The 14,415-nt window shown below is 35.4% G+C and overlaps 1 protein-coding gene across 1 annotated transcript in view; it reads left to right on the top strand.

Moving 5' to 3' along the window:
- The window catches only part of SPATA16 (spermatogenesis associated 16), a 197,691-nt gene that overhangs the window by 35,107 nt on the left and 148,169 nt on the right, over nucleotides 1-14,415 (top strand).

The raw sequence follows: 14,415 nt of genomic DNA, 5'->3' as shown, positions 1-14,415 counted from the left end.
CCTTCTTTACATTTTTCAACTAAACTCATTAGAGAGTTTCAGTCTAATTTATAATATGAACAATATACTTGGAATCAAACCTTCTGAAGAAACATTTCAGAAATAAGTATACAAAGATATGGGGAGAGCATTGAATTTGAAATCAGAAGAATTATTTTTCATTTCTACCTCTGCTCTTATGAATTGTGTGACCTTGAACAGGTCACTAGCTCTCTTTCAGTGTCAGATTTATTACCCATAAGATGGGAGTGAGTGCCTGCCTGAACTGCCTCTATGAGCTTTGTGAAGAGAAAATATGGTAACGCATAGAAGTGTTATATAAATTCCAAAACCCCATAGAAATAAATTTAACAGTGCAGAATTAAATATTCAGCAGCTCTTCAGAAACTCTTTTTAAAGGACCTGAAGAGCTTGCTGCCTTTTACAATTAGGACCACACACTGCCCGCTATGTTGACGGGCTTGGGGATCACTGCTACCTGAACATCCAACCCCACGTAGTCTTCTGTGGACACTGAAATGTGCTGATAAAAGAGGGATTATGAAAAAGCATACTGATATTTTGCCTGACAAATGAGTGAACAATTTGCCTTTACCTATTTTGAAGTACAAACTTTTACAAGTCACAATATTGATAATATATTCCTCTCATCTATGTCACGTGATATATTCTTCAAACTTTTTATTATCCCTGATGGCTATAAAGTCTGTTTGTTAAAAGCTGTTTTAAATTGTTTTTTCAGATTTATAACATTCTACAAAATTTTAGGTGAAAAAAGTATTTTCTACCAATCTAAAACTGCCCCAGACTCATGGGTGTTTCTTTTTTAAAAGGTGTTCTTCTCCATAGCACAACATCAAAATGTTAATTTAAAAATACATTTTGAGAAAGGAAGTATCTATTGGTATTGCCAATTAAAAAAAATTTTTTTTTAACCATAATTTTATACTTGATGAAACAGTGTGGAGTAAATGACTCCAGAACTCCATTCTTTCTTGGACTAAAAATAGAATTTTCTTGGCATCTGCAAGCATTAACTTCTTGTTTACTTTAAATATGCACATTGAATAGCTCTGAAATGTTTAAAAAGGGGATTTTAAAAGACAGTAAGACATGCCTGGATTTGACCAACTCAAAGTAACACAAGTAACAAATAAATTGAAATAGATATACAAGCTGATATCAACAATATAATTAGATAGCCTTGGGGTCAGATGTGCTAAGTTTGCTTCTTTCTCTTCTCATATTCTTTTTAAAAATATTTACCTCAAAATTGAGGTATTAAACAGATGCAGGTCCCATTTGAACTCAGAAATAAGAAAGAAGGAATTTACCTTAGGACAGTATTTCCCAACTTGAATTTCACAAAACTCTAGGCCCTCGAGATATCCTTTTTACAAAGAATTTGTTGCAGGAACAAGATTCTATGGTCAAATAAGTTTGTAAAATATTGAATGCCATATTCCTCTTAGGTATTTGCAATATTCATTTTAGTATGTTCAATAGTTTTAATAGCCCCACAAGCTTATCCACAAGCTTATTTAATCTGATAAATTTTTTGATATAACAATTTAGTCTCTCCCCAAAATTTATACAAGTTGATCCACTATAACTCAACAAAGGATTCCCTGGTCAATATAGAGACATGCCTGAGAATTCCACACATTGAAGCATCAAAGTTGGGCAAATGGGAACAAACAGGGCAGGTGAAAAGGGAGGAGAAGTCAGATGGCCACAGATGCTGCCCTGTAGCCAGGAACTTCTGGCCAGCTCAGCCAAGGGAGGGGAGGAAGTCAGCTATAGCTAGTGCTTCCTTCCGCTAGGAGGAGCAGAGTATCTCAGTGGGCACACCTTCAGCAGTGCGTAGTTCAAACTGTGGCTGAGCCAGCCGAAATACCTAGGTGAGGACACAGTGCCTGGGTTCTGCTGTGGCTGTTCAGTCAGGCAGTTGGTGTTCCAAACAAAGGATCAGAGCCACAGAGCCCTGCCACCCCTTAGATTCTCAAAACTTTCCTCCTGTCTCTTTGGTGTCACTATTTCCCTCTGTGACTGATCCCCCCATGAAGGGAGGGCCCCCTAGAGGTCCAAGAGCACCATTACTGAGAGGCCAAAACAAGCCACACCCCCAAGCAAGGCAGCTGTATTGACTTTAGCTGTGGAAGTCAGCTTTGGAATTTCACAGTTAAAATTGTGACTCAGTGCCACCTACTGGAAAATAGTAGAAAGACCTCTTCTTATACAGTTACTACAATAGAAAAGGGCCAATAATACATAGATGCCTAGACAGAGAAGGAGCCCTGCAAATACCATGAATAATCACATTAATGAGGCAACCCAGAAAGAAAATGAAAAATCTCCAGAAAACAAACTGTAACACATGGAAATATGTTATGTAAATGACAGAAAAGTCAAGATTTCAGTTCTTAAAATACTCAATGAGATGCAAGAAAGTTCAGACAAACAATTTAATGAACAAAACAAATTAATGAACAAAACAAGTACTTTACCAAAAAAATGGAAACTTTAAATAAGAACCAAACATAAATCCTGGAGATGAGGCATTCAACTCCGGATTTAAGGAGATTAAGAGTGGGCTGCTGAAAAGAGAAAACAGAGCCAACCAGATGGAGGAAAGAATTCATGACATCAAAGATAGAAATGACACAGAGGGAAGAAGAGACCTGAGCAATTTTTTAAAAAGTTAAAGTGTTTTTATTAGAGCTATCTGACTCCATCAGATAAACCATTATCAAAATATTAGGTATACCAGAAGAAGAGAGAGGGAAAGTAACGGAGAGTCTATTCAAACAAATAGTGGATGAAATTTTCCTAAACCTATGGAAATAACTAGATCCTCAAATTCAAGAAGCAAACAGAAGGGATCCACTATGGTGGAATGTTAATGGACCTGAAATGAGCAAAGCTTTCAATGTGTTTGACCAGTTGTTACCCTACTGCCTTTTCTATAACAAAAACATGTCTCGGATAGCTACTATTTCAAGTCCTAGTAAAGCTGGAGTTAACTATCATCTTGAGCCCAACTTCAGCTGAACATAACCTGGCTTGTTTAACCTTAGACATCCTGCAGCTATGTGGATAAGAAATAACTGCATATTAGTATATGCCAGTGAGTTTGGGAATAGTTTGTTTTGCTATGTTTTCATGGTAATTGCTGACTTATGTACTGCTCCATAGGAGTTTACTACAAAATAATTAATATTGCTATTAATGTCCATGATAACTGAAAAAGAAATCAAGTGAATGGGAGGGAACTCGTGATGTATCAGAAGGCAATGAATTTTGGATTATTGGATTTTTATTTTCTTTCATTTTTAAGTTCTTAAAAAAAAATATGGCCTGTTAACAGCATGTTTTAGTATTGTTACTCCAACATTTCTAAAGAAAACATACCCTCTCAAACAGCCTAGCTTTCCCCACTTCAACAAAATGAGGCTATGAAAAACATTCAAGTAACATGAATAGCAACTGAAAAACAAAGGAATCTGCAATTTATTTATTTATTTAGACCAAGGGTCCCACAAATTCCCAATTATTATCAAATTCCCTCACAATATTAATTCTCATTTTACTGCTGTTCAGCAAAGGAGATGAACGAGTCCAGCAGAAACTTCTCAGTCTAGGGAACTGGTAGTTCTGGCTTGAGTCATCATCCAGGTTGCTCACTGCTACCAGCCAAGGCCTTCATTACTGTACCCCAGACAAGGACACCTGTGATCTTGACAAGGATTTACTCTCGTACCCCCTATAATACACCCACCATCTGTTTGTTTTCTCATTCCTATGCACTATTTAGTTCTCTATTTCTATATATTCTAGCCTCCCCTGCTTCTTGAATTAGTCAATTCTTTGTATTAAATGAGTGATTGTAGAAATGAAGTGGTTAGTGAACGTAAAAGTTTCTTACCTGGTTGCTCAGTAAATATTGCCTATTTCTCTCTTTTCCTGCCTATTCTATTTTTTCCTTAACAATGATCCAGTGATAGAAATATATATATATATAACTATAGACCACTCAGTATATGAGTCTAAATATAGTGGTCATCAGTTAGAAAGTAGTGTTAATAATAGCTCTTGGGATTCACAGTGATCATGCCAGGATTTCATTGTGACTAACATTAATGGCCAGCTGAGTAACATACTATCTAAAGAACATTGGATCTGGATGAGGATGAGATAGCAGATCTGGCTTTGAATCTTAGCTCTAGAAATTACTGTCTGATAAGTTGGTATCCTCTCTTAAACCCAATTTCCACATTTGAGAATTGGAAGTAATAATATTTAAGAAGATACCATCTATAAAGGATAATATCAAATAAGATACCAATATAAAGGGCTTAGCACAATGCCAAACACATATCAGCACTCAGTAAGTGCTAGCTAGTATAATTATTGTACAAGAGATAAGTTTGTATGTGATAATATATTTATTTTCTCATACAGATAATTACCTCAAAACAACCCTATTGTTAATATTATATTTATTTTAAAATCACTACCTTTATAATCTAAAATGCAGGGGCAAGAAGAAAGGAAGATTTATTGTATTAATTTATCTCACTTCTGCCACATTTCTAATCTGTTTTATATATTAGATAGATGGAGTTTAGGGGTATCCCAGTAAAAAAAAAAAAAAAACAAAACAAAAAAAAAAAAAACAATAACAACTAAAGGTAATGGGTGTCATCTACATGCTTCAGAGTATAAACAAATTACTGCCTGGTCATATCAAGGTGAAATACAGTGGAATGAACACACGATGGCCACACCTCTATTTGAAGACTACCTGAAAAAAAAAAAAATACTGAAGCAAGCTATTTTAACAAATAGGAGTAGGAGTGATTAATTACTTTTTACTGTCATTCAACAGCTTGTCACCCAGGGAGTAACCTCATTTCTTCAATCCCCATTAATTTAATAGAGGTCACACCACGGCCTACTTGGCTGAAAAGCTTTGCTTCTGAAACCCTGATGGTACTTTTAAGTCTGCTGATGTGTGAACATAATTCTCGGCATCTCTTAGCTTCACATACTCTGTCTGTCCCATGGAGACACTTTAGTAGATCTGTGTGGCACCGTGCAGAAAGTTGCAAGTGATAGGCTCTCTGATTCATTCCTCTTTCATGCAACAAGATGATAGAAAACTTAAAACCAATGGGTGTTATTCTACAATGTAGAGCTTCTTTCCATCCTGTTAAGAGAATATAAAAAGATATTTATTAAAATTGAAAATTATTAGTTCTGAGATCCTTTCAGTCTGAACATTTAATTTGGTATTTAAAAAGAATTGTTATGTGCTCGCTTCGGCAGCACATATACTGAAAAGAATTGTTAGCTGAAACCAGTTTGGCTCAGTGGATAGAGCATCGGCCTTTGGACTGAAAGAGCACAGACAGTCCTCAGGTTATGTTGGACTCAATGTACGTCGTTTCATGGTTACGTCGCCATCTCCCATTTGTTTATTATTTTAAAAAAAAGTTCCATCATTTGGACGTATGTACATATATGCTTTATTATTTACAAGTGTTTTATTATTTATAAGTAAAGGTCAGGAATGGTTATCTTTCTTTTAACTTTTTTTTTTTTTTTTTTTTTTTTTTTTTTTTTTACTGTTTCATTTCATTATTGCTGTGTATGTGCTCCACATGAGTGATGTAGGTGCTTATGTAGGTGGGTTCGATTTATGGCGAAAATCCCGTTATGTAGGAATGGATTTCCAAAGTAATTCGAGGATCTACTTTTTATGCTAAGTGAAGTAAGCCAGTCAGAGAAAGATAAATATCACATGATCTCACTCATTTGTGGAATCTAATGAGCAACATAAACTGATGAACAAAAATAGACCTAGCCGAAACCAGTTTGACTCAGTGGTAGAGTGTCGGTCTATGGACTGAAAGGTCCTGGGTTCGATTCCGGTCAAAGGCATGTACCTTGGTTGCGGGCACATCCCCGGTAGGGGGTGTGTAAGAGGCAGCTGGTCGATGTTTTTCTCTCATCGATGTTTCTAGCTCTCTATCCCTCTCTCTTCCTCTCTGTAAAAAATCAATAATATATATATATATTTTAAAAATAGACCCAGAGTCTGAATCCAAGAATACTATACCCAGCAAGGCTATCAATCAAAAGTGAAGGTGAAATCAGGAGCTTCACAGACAAAAACAGACTAAGGGAATTTATCTCCACCAAACCAGCAATGCAAGAAATGCTAAAGGGTCTACTGTAAAATTAAAGAAATAGAAAGCAAAGAAGGAACACAGGGGTACAGAATAAAAATGGCGTCAAATAAGTATCCATCAATAATAACTTTAAATGTAAATGGATTAAATGCTCCAATCAAAAGACATAGGGTGTCAGATTGGATAAGAAAACAAGACCCATATATCTGTTGTCTACAAGAAACCCACCTCAGAAAGAAAGATGCACACAGACTGAGGGTGAAGGGATGGAAAAAGGTTTTCCAGGCGAATGGAAATGAAAAAAAAGCTGGGGTAGCAATACTTATATCTGACAAATTAGATCTCAGAGTGAAGGACATAACAAGAGATAATGAAAGCCACTTCATAATACTAAAGGGAGCAATCCAACAAGAAGAAATAACCCTGGTAAATATATATGCACCCAACACAGGAGCACCCCAATATATAAAAAAAAACTGCTGGAGGACATTAAGGGAGAGATTAATAGCAATACAATTATAGTAGGAGATTTTAATACCCCACTATCACCCTTTGACAAATCATCTAAACAAAAAATCAGCAAAGAAATATCAATCCTAAATGACTCGCTAGACCAGATGGAATTAATCGACATCTTCAGAACATTCCACCCCAAAGCCACAGAATATACATTCTTCTCAAGCGCACATGGGACATTCTCAAAGATAGACCACATTTTGGGACATAGGCAAAGTCTCTTCAAATTCAAGAAGATAGAAATCATATCAAGCATCTTCTCAGATCATAGTGGCATAAAACTGGAAATTAACTACAATGAAAAAAATCCAAAGAAATCAAACACATGGAGACTAAACAGCATGCTAGTAAACAAGGACTGGGTTACCAAAGAAATCAAGGAAGAAATTAAAAACATCCTGGAAACAAATGACAATGAAAACACAACTATCCAAAATCTATGGGACACAGCAAAAGCAGTTTTGAGAGGGAAGTTCATATCCCTACAAGCCTATTGCAAAAAACTAGAAAAAATGGTAACAAATGATCTAACTCTACAACTCAAAGAGTTAGAAAAAGAGCAACAAGAAAAGCCCAGTGTAAGCAGAAGGAAGGAAATAACAAAAATCAGAGCATAGATAAATGACATAGAGACCAAAGAAACAATACATAAGATCAACAAAACCAAGAGCTGGTTCTTTGAAAGAATAAACAAGATAGTTGGACCTCTAGCCAGGCTAACCAAGAAACAAAGAGAGAGGACCCAAATAAACAAAATCAGAAATGAAAGAGGTGAAATAACAACAGACCCCACCGAAATACAACGGATTGTTACAAAATACTACAAACAACTCTATTCCAACAAACAGAACAACCTGGAGGAAATGGACATATTCCTAGAAAAATACAAACTTCCAAAACTCAATCAGGAAGAATCTAAAAATCTCAATAGAGCAGTGACTTGGGAAGAAATTGAAACAGTCATCAAAAAGCTTCCAGCAAACAAAAGCCCAGGGCCAGATGGCTTCACAGGAGAGTTTTACCAAACATTCAAGGAAGAACTAAAACCTATCCTCCTCAGACTATTCCAAAAAAATCAAGAGGAAGGAACACTTCCAAACTCCTTCTATGAAGCCAGCATCACCCTAATACCAAAACCAGATAAAGACAACTCAATGAAAGAGAATTACAGGCCAATATCCCTCATGAACATAGATGCCAAAATCCTGAACAAAATTATAGCAAATCGGCTCCAGCAGAGCATCACAAAGATCATACACCATGACCAAGTAGGATTTATTCCAGGGATGCAAGGTTGCTATTTAATACAATATCCACAAATCAATAAACGTGATACATCACATAAACAAATTGAAAGATAAAAATCATATAGTCATATCAATTGATGCAGAAAAAGCATTTGATAAAATCCAACACCCTTTCCTGATAAAAACTCTCAACAAGGTGGGAGTACAAGGATCATACCTCAACATAATAAAAGCTATATATGATAAACCCACAGCCAACATCATACTCAATGGGCAAAAACTAAAACCATTCCCTCTAAGAACAGGAACAAGACAGGGATGCCCACTCTCACCACTCCTGTTTGACATAGTACTGGAAGTACTAGCCATTGCAATCAGACAAGAGGAGGAAATAAAAGGCATCCAAATTGGAAAAGAAGAAGTAAAGTTATCCTTATTTGCAGACGACATGATATTGTATACAAAAAAACCAAAAGACTCCATTAAAAAACTAATTTACTTAATAAATGAATTTGGCAATGTAGCAGGATACAAAATTAACGCCAAGAAATCTATGGCATTTCTATACACCAACAGCGAATTTATAGAAACAGAGACTAAAAAAGCAATTCCATTTACCAGCCCACCAAAAAAATTAAGATACCTAGGAATAAACTTAACTAAGGAAGTAAAGGACCTATACACGGAAAACTACACGACACTGAAAAAAGAGATAGAGGAAGATGTAAACAGATGGAAGAACATACCATGTTCATGGATTGGTAGAATCAACATCATCAAAATGTCCATTCTTCCTAAAGCAATCTATAGGTTTAATGCACTCCCTATTAAAATATCAACGGCATATTTCCTGACCTAGAAAGAACTCTCCAAAAGTTCATTTGGAACAATAAAAGACCCCGAATAGCCACAGCAATCCTGAGAAAGAAGAGTAAAGTAGGAGGGATCTCAATACCAGACTTCAAACTGTATTACAAAGCCACTGTTCTCAAAACAGCCTGGTACTGGCACAAAAACAGACATATAGATCAATGGAGAACCCAGATATCAATCCAAATCACTATGCTCAATTAATATTTGACAAAGGAGGCACGAATATACAATGGAATCAAGACAGTCTCTTCAATAAATGGTGTTGGGAAAATTGGTCAGATACATGCAAAAGAATGAAACTAGATCACCAACTTACACCATGCACAAAAATAAACTCAAAATGGATACAGGACTTAAACATCAGACGGAAAACCATAAAAATACTAGAAGCATCCACAGGCAACAAAATCTCAGACGTATGCCAAAAGAACTTCTTCACTGATACTGCCCCTAGGGCAATGGAAGCTAAAGAGAAAATAAACAAATGGGACTATATCAAAATAAAAAACTTTTTTACAGCAAAAGAAACCATCAACAAAACAACAATAAAGCCCACTGTGTGGGAGAACATATTTGCAAATGTTACCACTGATAAAGGTTTAATCTCCAACATCTACAAACAGCTTATACAACTAAATAAAAGGAAGATGAACGATCCAATTAAAAAATGGGCAATGGATCTAAATAGAATATTTTCAAAAGAAGACAGAAGGAAAGCCAAAAGGCACATGAAAACATGCTCAAGGTCACTAATTATCCTAGAGATGCAAATCAAAACAACAATGCGGTACCATCTCACACCTGTCAGAATGGCCAACATCAACAAATCAACAAACGACAAGTGTTGGCGAGGTTGCGGAGAAAAAGGAACCCTCGTGCACTGCTGGTGGGAATGCAGACTGGTGCAACCATTGTGGAGAACAGTGTGGAGTTTCCCCAAAAAACTGAAAATGGAACTCCCATTTGACCCAGTAATCCCACTCCTAGGAATATATCCCAAGAAACTAAAAACACCAATCAGAAAGGATATATGCACCCCTATGTTCATAGCAGCACAATCTACAATAGCTAGAATCTGGAAACAGCCTAGGTGCCCATCAGCAGATGATTGGATCAAAAAACCATGGTACATCTACACAATGGAATACTATGCTGCCATAAAAAAGAAGGAATTCTCATCATTTGCAGCAACCTGGATAGAACTAGAGAACATTATGCTGAGTGAAATAAGCCAGTCAATAAAAGAGAAATACCACATGGCCTCACTCATTTATGGACATTAAAAAACATTATAAACTGACAAACCAAAAGATAGATATAAAGACAGTAAAGCAACAAGCAGACTGTAAAATTACACCAGGGAGAGTAGGGAGATCTGGTGGAGATAAGAGATCAACCGAAGGACTTGTATACATGCATATAAGTACAACTAATGGACTGGGGAGGGAGGGTATGTGGGGGGGGGGGGGGCAATGTTAAAATATGTACACAGATAATAATTTAATAAATAAAAAAAAATTAAAAAAAAATTAAAATGATATAATTTGGGCCCCCCTCCCCCCCCAAAAAAATAGACCCAGAGACATGGAAACATCCATCAGGCTGTCAAATCTCAGAGGGAATGCAGAGGAGGGAGTGATGGGGGGCGGAGGAGGGTGGGGGAGAGACCAACCAATGAACTCATGTGTGTATGTGCATAACCCATGGACACAGATGATAGAATGGTGAGAGTTTAGGGGGGAAAGAGTGTTAGAGAGTGCATTAGGGGGAAAGGAGAGATATGTAATACTTTCAACAATAAAGATTTCTTTAAAAACAAAACTAAAAATATAGTTCTAGCCTCTGCTATGAACTGGGGCTAATCACTAATCTTTCATTTGCATGGGTTTTAATACCTATCAAATGAAGTGGATTGTTTATCTGCTTCATGGAGATACTAAGATACTAAATTAATTATGTGCATGAAAATCTTTTAGAAATTATAAAAATTCATTAGTAATGAATTATTTAATATCCTTTTTTATTTTTTATTTTTTTGAATTTTTTTTATTGTTTGAAGGATTACAAATAGTAGTATATATGTCTCCTTTTTTCCCCCCTTGATTTCCCCCAGCATTCCCTACTCCCCCCCCCCCCCGCATATGCCTTCACCTACCCTCCTCCCCCTCATGTCTTGTATCCATTGGTTATGTTTATATGCATGCATACAAGTCCTTTGGTTGATCTCTTACAGCCCCTGCTCCCAACTTCTCTTGCCTTCCCACTATAGTTTGACAGTCTGTTCAATGGTTCTTTATCTCTATAACTATTTTTCCCCATTGTTTTCTTTGAAAAATCTTGCAACTACAGACTAGAAATAATCATATAATAACAAAAAATGTTTGAGTCCCAATTTCAGAGTCCAACAGTTCTGAGACCCAGTTTCAATGTCAAATAGTTCCTTATATGTACATGCCAGCAATGATATCTGGATGATGGACAGATGGTGGCAATGTAGGTCTGACCCTCTCTGGTTTGGTCCTGGGCAACCTGCAGCAACGCACAGCTGCTGACTGCCAGCGTGGCCAGGCATCGTTAGCGTCTTCCATCTCTGGGCTATTTCTCCTCTTGTCTTCATGGTTGGAGCAGACCTGACAACTCCTCTCTGTTGCAGAAATCCCCATGGTCTTGGAGTAGTTTTCTGAAAATATATAAACATATTCTTGACCAAAAGTTAATAAAGGAATCTTTTCTATAAAATTGACTTGGGATCCTTTTTATTTTTGCCCAAACAATTTTCCTTTGGGTTGTTTTGACACCATGTGTGATTTTCATGGGTGTCTTTCTGTTAGCATTACAAATGAAAATTAATTTTCTACAGTAAAAATTTTCTAAATGTAATTTACTTACAGGTATTTTTCCTTACATGATATTACCCTATTATCTTTCCTTTTTTTTTTTTAATGGATGCTTTTGTAAGTTTTGTAATGCAGTTTAGATAACTTTATATTTTAAGTTTTTGCACAAAAATAAGACTGCTTTAGGTTCATTTCATGTTAAGCAATTTTACCGTGAGATGCACTACCAATAGAGATTTTAGTTAATACTTTAGGAACAGCTTTTTGTCCAGTACACTTAAATTTTCTTGGATGTTTACTGCTTTCTATTAACCAATTTAATAGAAATTGAAAACTTGATTACTATTTTACTGTCAAATTTAATACTCTAACAATAATATTAGTTTACCCTGTAAATATTAGTGGAAAGAATTATTTGCATTCTTGAGTAGGTCCTGAGCATTCCTGGTACTAGGCTAGATTTTGATATAGGGCAGCTGCTGTTGGCAAAGTCTCCGTCTGTTACTGGGTCTCCATCTGAGCTGGGCTAAGTCTCTGTCTGTTACCTGGGTCTCAATCTGAACTGGGCGTGGGAAGCAAAGCTGCCATGGGAGCAGGAGACCTCCCTCCAAAGGGGTGTAATATCTTTCATTTTTAAAGATTGTCTCCACATTTCTGAGTTCACTGTGTCACTTAATTCTTTGCTTTTTTGCTTCTAATTTAAAATTTACACATATATAATTTTAAATTTCTTTAGAATTTCATTTCCTCTATTCCTTAATCTCACTTTTTCAAAATAACCAAAAGAATACTGCCTTTTCAATTTTTAAAATCTTCCATAGTTTAATTCAAAAACAATATAAAAACCTTAAGAATTACTAGTTGGGTGTATAATATATCCTAATTTGATGATATTTAATATTTAACAACTCAGATGATGCTATATTTTTAAATATTTATTGTTCTCTCTGAGATTTTTAGAGATCACTCAAAATTATGTCCAAGAAATATAGTTGGCAAACATTCACCGCACAATATTTAATTAAGGGAGAATCTATTAGCAATATCAGTCTTACTAATGATGATCCTAATTTTTTTTAAATGTTTGGAATTTTTAAGAATAGGACCCACAATGTAATATTTAAATTGGTTACTTATGTTATTAGTAGGATGTATGTTATTTGTATCTATGTTTTTAACAAACCTTGAAATTCCTGTGTGCAACAATTTCTGAAAATAGGTTTGATATTACTTAAAATAACAGAAAAATTTAAGAAAAAAGTATTTCATAAAGTATTATCACCTAGTTTTCAGAAAAATATCAAATACAGTTTGTAAAATAAGTATTTTCTTATAAAATTTGAGCTTGTAGTTTTATTTTACTTTTGAAATCTCAATATCTAGCTCTTTATTGAAACAACTGCACCCCTAAGGGTTTTCACTGCTTTTTCCCTTTAATATTATGCTTTTAATTTGTCCATTCATGATTAAAAGATATTTTAGGCTTCATTTTGAAATAAAAAATTAACACCTAGTATTATTTTTCCTAACTCAAAGTCTTCTCACTGACATAGCAGGTGGTGTAAAAGTTTCTATTTTCTTATCTTCAGAATGTAGTTCATTAAATACTTAATATATAGTTTTAGACAACTATAACTTTAACAAAATCATTTTTCCTACATTCAAGCAAATTTAGACCATATTAAAGTCCTCCATCTTCTAGGGAATTAACTTCTGAGTCTTTACAAAATGTCTCCATAGAAATTTTAAAATTCAGTATAATATCTGGACTGTTTTTTATAATCATGATATCAGTATTTTGCCTATATTTAACTATGATTCTATCTTTAAATTCAACATATTCTCTACATATTTGCCTTATTTCAAAGCTTAATTCAGAGATGTACCACTTTGTCAAAAACAAATAAAGTAATCTTTGATAAAATCAATGAAGTCCTCTATCTTACAATACTTAATTGATAAAACAAGATTACTACAAGTATACATAAAAATCTACCCGGCAACCTGCCTGTTTCCCATTTTAATGTGAACTGAAAAATTACCTTTGTCTCTCAATGCTGTCTTACAGTTTGGTTTTATGAAGTACTCCCTTCAGTGTGTTAAGATTGATTATTTTTATTTCTTTACTGGTATTGGGTCTCATAGAAGTAGAAAATACTGCAGACATTAGAAGATAAGGCATCTATTCTTCACTTGGCTTTGGTGGTCACAGACAAAGCCTTCAATATTATTAAATCTGAAAGTTGGCTTCCTCTTGCTCTGTAGGATCTGAATACCCTCATGGAAGCTACTCCCCAGCTCCTCCTTAAATGGCCCACATTATCCCACAGTAAGTGTGCCTGGGAACTGGGAACGGAAGTTTGTCTCCTCCACCATATTAAAGAGGAGTACAGACAGGAAGGGGCAAAGAATAAATAAAATGTGTGGCTTGTTTGTTTCTTTGCTGTTTCTGTAAACTTTTGTATCAAGAGTCCAGAAAGTTTGGGGACTTAAGACTTGAAAAAGATAATGCTGATTTTATTTAGAAGGTAAAAATCATTCAAGAAGTTCTAGAATTTGGGTATGTGCTACTATTTGTAATATAAACAGTAAAATAAAAAAAATAAAAAAATAAAAAAAGTTCTAGCCGAAACCTGTTTGGCTCAGTGGATAGAGCGTCGGCCTTCGGACTGAAAGGTCCCAGGTTCGATTCCGGTCAAGGGCATGTACATTGGTTGTGGGCACATTCCCGGCAGGGAGTGTGCATGA

This window comes from Pipistrellus kuhlii, unplaced genomic scaffold (assembly GCF_014108245.1).
Source record: "Pipistrellus kuhlii isolate mPipKuh1 unplaced genomic scaffold, mPipKuh1.p scaffold_m20_p_2, whole genome shotgun sequence".
Taxonomy (NCBI): Eukaryota; Metazoa; Chordata; class Mammalia; order Chiroptera; family Vespertilionidae; genus Pipistrellus; species Pipistrellus kuhlii.
This window is presented reverse-complemented; position numbering and strand designations above follow the sequence as displayed.